The sequence below is a fragment of the Streptopelia decaocto genome (assembly GCF_964273445.1).
Source record: "Streptopelia decaocto genome assembly, chromosome: 1".
NCBI lineage: Eukaryota > Metazoa > Chordata > Aves > Columbiformes > Columbidae > Streptopelia > Streptopelia decaocto.
Window position 1 is genome coordinate 123,104,714 of NC_138663.1, and position 6,360 is coordinate 123,111,073.

General features: G+C 46.1%; 1 protein-coding gene across 5 annotated transcripts in view; it reads right to left on the minus strand.

The window, feature by feature from the left end:
- BACH1 (BTB domain and CNC homolog 1) overlaps window positions 1-2,711 on the minus strand; it is a 28,698-nt gene extending 25,987 nt beyond the window's left edge. For 4 of the 5 annotated variants that reach the window (XR_014183167.1, XR_014183168.1, XM_082043698.1 and 1 more), the window contains exon 1: window positions 2,498-2,711. The gene's annotated coding sequence lies outside the window, so the exon portion shown is untranslated. The remainder of the gene's footprint in view (window positions 1-2,497) is intronic. The other variant, XM_082043699.1, reaches the window with a different exon arrangement.
- Window positions 2,712-6,360: the final 3,649 nt, after the last annotated feature.

Here is a 6,360-nt window from a genome sequence, read left to right on the forward strand (position 1 = left end):
CATTTATCCAAAATACTAAGGTTTCCCTTCGTGTTACTTAAGAAGAACAAAACAACTGTCCACCCTCAAAGGGGCCTTAAGTGAAAAATACAGCATACTGCTGGAGAGGGAGTTACTTTTGTGGCACAGCCTATGATTTGTTAAAGGAAAGAGAGCCTTTCTATTACCCCTTTTTCTTTCCACACTGCTAACCTCTGAACTGCAGGTGGGGAGCAGGGAAAGCTGCAGGTGGGTCCTCACACATTATCCCCACTGTGGTCATATTAAGCTGAATTCATACAATTTAATGCTTGTTTCAGTAGTTACTTTTTGCTCACTTAAAGCTTTGCTCCTAGCCACATTTGCATCAATTTACATGTTACCTATGGTTTAACTAAGGATTGCATGTAAACAGGACTTAGGAGTTACGCTACAAATAACACAAAGCTTTTTTGTACCCCTAAAACCTCTCTCAAGAAATTTTCAGTGGTCAAATTCTAAGGGACAACTAAAATGCCAGCATTTGGACTCAACCATGAATCCTTTGACTGACCTAGCACTCCTCCCCTTCACACCAGTATGCCCAGTGCAGGGAGAAAGACAGATCTATTATTAAATATATGAAGAATATGTATGAACACCTCGTCTTATAAAACCAGGATTGGGGGGGAGGGGGTGGTGTTGAGGGAATGACAGGACAAAGAGACCTGTTGAGCTATGCTTCCCTAAACCATAGGGCAAAGTTACTGGGGACTGAAGTAACCCATATACAAAGACATTTCTATTCTACACTCAATGACAGTGCCACCTGATCCAAACTATCAGACTTTTAATACTACACAATTCTGGTTTTTATTACTGTTAAAAATATCCTTAGCATAAGGATTTAAAAACCTATTAAATGCAAATAAATATTTAGCACACCAAGATGTTTGACAATGTTGAGTATAAAACGCTCAAAAACAGAACAGATGCAAGTTAAACCTTCACTTTAGCATTCTCCTTAGAATCAGGAGTGTGCTAGCAAAGGAAACTGGCCAAATATCCCACTTTCTGTGCCTTCATTCAGTGCACAAGACAAGACTGGACAACAACAGCAGGTTCTTTTTTCCAACTAAATTAAACGGGGAAATATACTCTGGAAGCACATCTGAAGGAACACAAATACTCAGGGATTCAACAGAGTTCGCTTGAAAGAAGCCCTCCTGAAGAGCATACAGTGTGAGTATTCTGCTTTCAGTGACAACTATTTCTCTGCAAATCTTCAACTTTTGCAACTCACTACTTGCTAACACGCACACAGACTTATATATGTTAGGGCATCCAGGAATAATTATACTATTTAAATAACCTCTAAGGTTAAACTCATAAACCATGAAATAAGATTTGGCATATCTTAGTTACTTTAATTTGGACTCAACAAGTTTGACAGGAAGATACTCTTGTTTTCTCCTCAGTGTAGCATAATATTTGAGATTAAGGAACTGACTCCATTACTAAAGTATTCAGAGTGCTGTATAACTTTAATCTACTGTGTTTCTGGGTTGCAATTATTCCATTACTGCAGTCAAATACGTTTTTCACACAGTGAAAGTGCCTTCCTGAAAGTGCCTCAAATTAGCAAGCCTGTCAAAAGTTATAGCCATGATGAAATTGTATATACAGTTATCTTCACTTTACTGCTAGAGCATTTGCTTTTCCCTCTTTTATTTCAACAAATGTTTAGAAAGCCCAGCTGTAGATGAATTTGGGATTACTGTTACATTGCCATACTAGAATAGAGAACGTAAATATAATTCGACAGAAAAGCACGTGACGATTCTTTTAATTACTAAATTTTCAGCATGCCCCAAAGCATGCCAAGTATCTCACTGTACAGAACAAGGCAGACAGGATTTGGATCTCACTGTTTACGGTCTAAAATAAATCTTCCCCGTCTCCCACAGAAGGTAACAAACACTGAACACCCCAGCTGCACGTTTCACCCAGGCAAAGCGGGGTTACCGCCACACTTCCAGCAGAGCTGAGCTGTCCCTTTCGCACAGGGCCAGCGACCGCGGCGTGGGAGAGTCACGCCTGTGTCACCGGAGCGCACGGGCACCCGCGGAAACTGGGGGCGAGACGCTGACTAACGCCCGACTACCCAGCCCCGCGGGTGGCGCTGGGCACAGGCCTCGGGGGAAGCGGGGGGGAAATACCTCAAGCACGGCACCGAGGAGGGGGAGCCGGCCGCCACCCGGTGCCCAGCGCTGACAGGGCGACTCCGCCACCGCCCTGCGCCGGCCTGGCGCCCCCGCGAGCGCGGCCGCTCCCTCGCCCCACCGGCCGGACCCCGTCGTCCTCACAGCTTTCGCCCGGGGTCCGACAACGCCCGCCCCGCGCCGGGACGCGCCACAGAGTAGGGAGGCAAGGGGGGCGGCCGGCTGATTAACAGCACCCCCACGAACGTGCCTCAGCCTCCTCCACCCCCACCCCCCCCTCGGCGAAATGGTGCTGCCCTCGCCCCCCTCCACCCCACCTTCAGCCCAACGGGCACCGGACGGGCGGACGGTTCTGCTCGGCTCACCTCAGCGCCTGCCGCCGCTGCTCCGCGCGGGCCCCCTTACCCGCGGGCCGGTCGGCCGGAGGGCAGCGCCGTCACCGCCTCGCCCCCTTCCTTCTCCTTCTCCCCCGTCTCCCTCGGGCTCGGCCACTCCTGCCACAGAGGCTGCGGCCCGACTGCGGCGCGAGCGGTCAGGTGACTCCCAAACAACATTACCCGCCCGCCGCCCCTGCGCCCTCCCCGCCGCGCACACACCCCGCCCGCTGATTGGATGCGACGCTCCCCGCCGACGCGCAGCCGCCCACACCGCGGCGCAGTGCGCATGCGCCCCGCCGTCAGCAGCCCGCCCGTGGCAGGGGCAGCGGGAGTAGCAGCGGCGACCCCAGAGCATGGCTGAGATGTTGGGCGGGGTGTTCACCGCCTCTCTGAGGGGAAAGGGCTATGCGGTCCGGAAGCTGTAGGTGCCCCCTAAGTTACGTGGCGGAAAGCGCTGGTCGCGGCGGCGGCCTCGGTCCCACGGTCATCTCCTCGTGTGGTGTCCGAGGCAGAGACGTGACGGGGCAGGACTTTGTGTGTTCTGCTGGTGTCAAATTCTTAACTCTTTTAGAAGTGTGGCACGAGGCTTGTGCTGGGAGGTGCTACCAGTTGACAAGCTTGACCAGTGATGTGGTTAGTGACACCTGGTGTGCAATGAAAGGTTAAACTAACGTTTTGTGAAGGTAGCATTCCCAGTGAGTTGTTGCTGCTGTAGCTTACCTGATTGCTGAATTTATGCTGTGTGGGTTAAAGCACATTGTGGCAGCTCAACCTGCTTTGATGTGGAGGTGCTTTGCTGGAATTGTCCTTGTTCTGGGTCAGACTTGTCAACCAGCTATCAAGCTCTGTGCTGCGCTGTGTAAGAGGAGATAAGATGACAAGTAAGGCAGAAAAAAAAATGCTAACGAAGCAAGTTGTGGTGGAAGAGATAACGTTCAGCTAGCAACGGACACAGCGGTACTAGAACTGAAACTGCTGTGGTGTTACTGTTGAGCTAGTATCCCTATTAAAAGGTAGACCAGGATGTCCAGTTCTGTGTGTATTCAGCTTGCATGCTGTTTTCAGGTCCTGACAAGTATTTTTGTGTGATACCATTTACAAGCTACTGGAGAGTGTCCAGAAGAGCACTGCGAAGTTGGTGAAGGGTTCGGAGGGGAAACCGTATGATGAGCGGCTGCAGTCACTTGATTTGTTCAGCCTGGAGAAGAGGAGACCTCATGGCAGCTAAGCTTCCTCACAAGGGGAGCAGAAGGGGCAGGCGCTGAGCTCTTCTGTCTGGTGACCAGTGACAGAACTGAGGGAATGGCAGGAAGATGTGCCCGGGCAGGTTTAGGTTGGACATTAGGAAAAGGTTCTTCCCCCAGAGGGTGGTGGAGCACTGGAACAGGCTCCCAGGGAGGCAGTCACAGCCCCAAGCCTGACAGTGTTCAAGAAGAGACTGGACAGCGCCCTCAGACACATGGTGTGAACTGTGGGGTTGTCATATGCAGGGACAGGAGTTGGACTTGATCATCCTTGTGGGTCCCTTCCAACTCAGGACATTCTATGTTTTTATGTACAAATTCAGCCTAACATAGATAAGAGGATGTCTTAAAAATGGCTGCTGTGTATTGCCCTGTCCAGGATTTCCGGGCTCTGATTGATATTTGTCTCCTCAAGAGCAACTTAGAGTAGCAGTGTCTTTCCTACTGCTAAGAATAGCTGGAGAGCAACTTGTTCGCCCCAGTATTATCTTGAGGGCAAGGCAAAGGGAAACTTACTGAAAAATGGAAAAACCTTGGCTCTGTTCTGTGTTAAAAGGGAAAAAATTCTCTGTTGGACAGATCCGAGGAGGCTAAACTCTGTGCACCTGTTTTTTCAAGGACGTCATTGAAGGTAAGCTAGAAGCTGCATATCCTGAATAAAACATTAATGATGGCAGCTATGAAAGATGCACTGCCAAGAATACTAATAGGAATTTCATTGTTATGAAATTTTAACTAAGTTTAACAATTTTGTTTGCATTTGAATTATGATTGCATTTATGCCTCAAAAATAAAGGAGGTATGAAATATGCAATCTGTCTTACATTGTATTTGAGTGTCCTGTAACTTTCTCAAGCTGTTATTACAGTAGAAATTCAAAACTCCATTTTAGGCTTCCTGAGGACTTTTGATAAAGGTATGAGCAAATGTCTTACTGGCAATGTTTAGTAATTATAGGTGCGTATAACAGGGAAGGGAGTGCACCTCAAGTTTGAGTGTAATGACTGACCTTACATAATTTAGAAACAGATGAAACCATGGGGGAAAATGCTTAAGTTTTAAAATCATGGAGTGTCATTCTTAAAAAATAAATACTTTTGTATATTACTTCTTTATATATTAATACTACTTTTTTTTTTTTTTTTTTCTGAAGAGCTACTACCATTAGAATGGTAATGCTAATTAAATTCTTCTTTCAGCGGCAAGCCAATTAGAAATTGCACCAGTAGGAGGTCTGCGGGATCTTGAACTGATTTCACCCCTACCCAGTTAACTGGGGAGCCCTTGTACACTGAAGTTTCATTTTCACAGCAAACTAGAAAGGAACTTTTCAATGGCTTTCTTCAAAAGTCATTATACCAGATTATAACTGATAACAGACAGGAAGACCCTGCTGCTTTATTGATTTGTCTGCTAGCTGAAGAGAGGGTTCTGGATGGGATTTTTTTTAAGTGGAGAGTGGCTGCATTTCACAGGCAGGCTTCACTTTTCCTTGGATCATTTATGAGTTATTTAGGCTCAGTTTTGTAAGGTGCATTTTATACTATTTCTTTGTTTCCGTTTCTTTAGTCTGAAATCTTCATTAGCACCCAAAATAAAAATGACAACCTGAAGCACCATAAAAGCAGATGCGCAACCATACCCCAAGTAGCAGTTCCAGATTACTTAAGTGTTCCCAGTTGTTCCCGGCTCTCTGAATTTGTAGTACTTACTCTGAAAATTGTGCATGTAGATGCAAAAGTCTTTTTCTCCATTGGCAACATTCAAGACAGATGTTAACACCTTGTGTAGATTTGCAGTAGGTGGAAGTCTTTCTGTTATGCCAGCTGTAGGCCTGGCACATAAAGGTTAGCTGTCTTCCAAAGCAACACACCTTCCAGTTTAGTTTTACATGTGCCTGGATTCTTAAAAAGAGTCTTTATTGTGGGCTAATACATTTGAGTAACAGTTGTCTTTTGTAACTGACAATCATGCAAAACAAATAAAAGCAACATGGATAAAGTAAACAATCTACTGTGTTGGCTGTACATGAGATTAGTCAAGCAATGCTTTCTCTGAAAGGCCTGCAGCAAATAGGATTATGTACCCGTGTGATCATGCGTTCCAGCCGCTGGGACAAAGATGTTGCACCTATGCTGCGCTGGAGCCAATAAAGCAGAGAAGGTATCAAATCAAAAGAGATGCTGAAAGGGTATAAAGAACAGCAGCAGTGTAAAGTATGGGACCATGCAAAGAATGGAAGCTTCAAAAAAACATTGCATTAAGAGCAAATCTGTATATTCAGTTACTAATTTAAAATTGCATACTCTTGTGGTCTTTGGTTATTTTACACACTGATCTTGTGAGCATTTTCTGAAGGAGGTGTGATGCCTTAGAGATTAGAAGAATCCCTTGCTGGGAGGAAGGATTGCCTCTCCACTGCCACCTTTTCCTTGGGATTTCTCTGATGAATCTGTCCATGTGTATTTCTGCTAAAGGAACAGGTTATATCCAGTACTTTGTAAACTGAAATAATCCCTCTCATAGTTTTCTTTTTATGTAATACAGCTGTTATTCCTG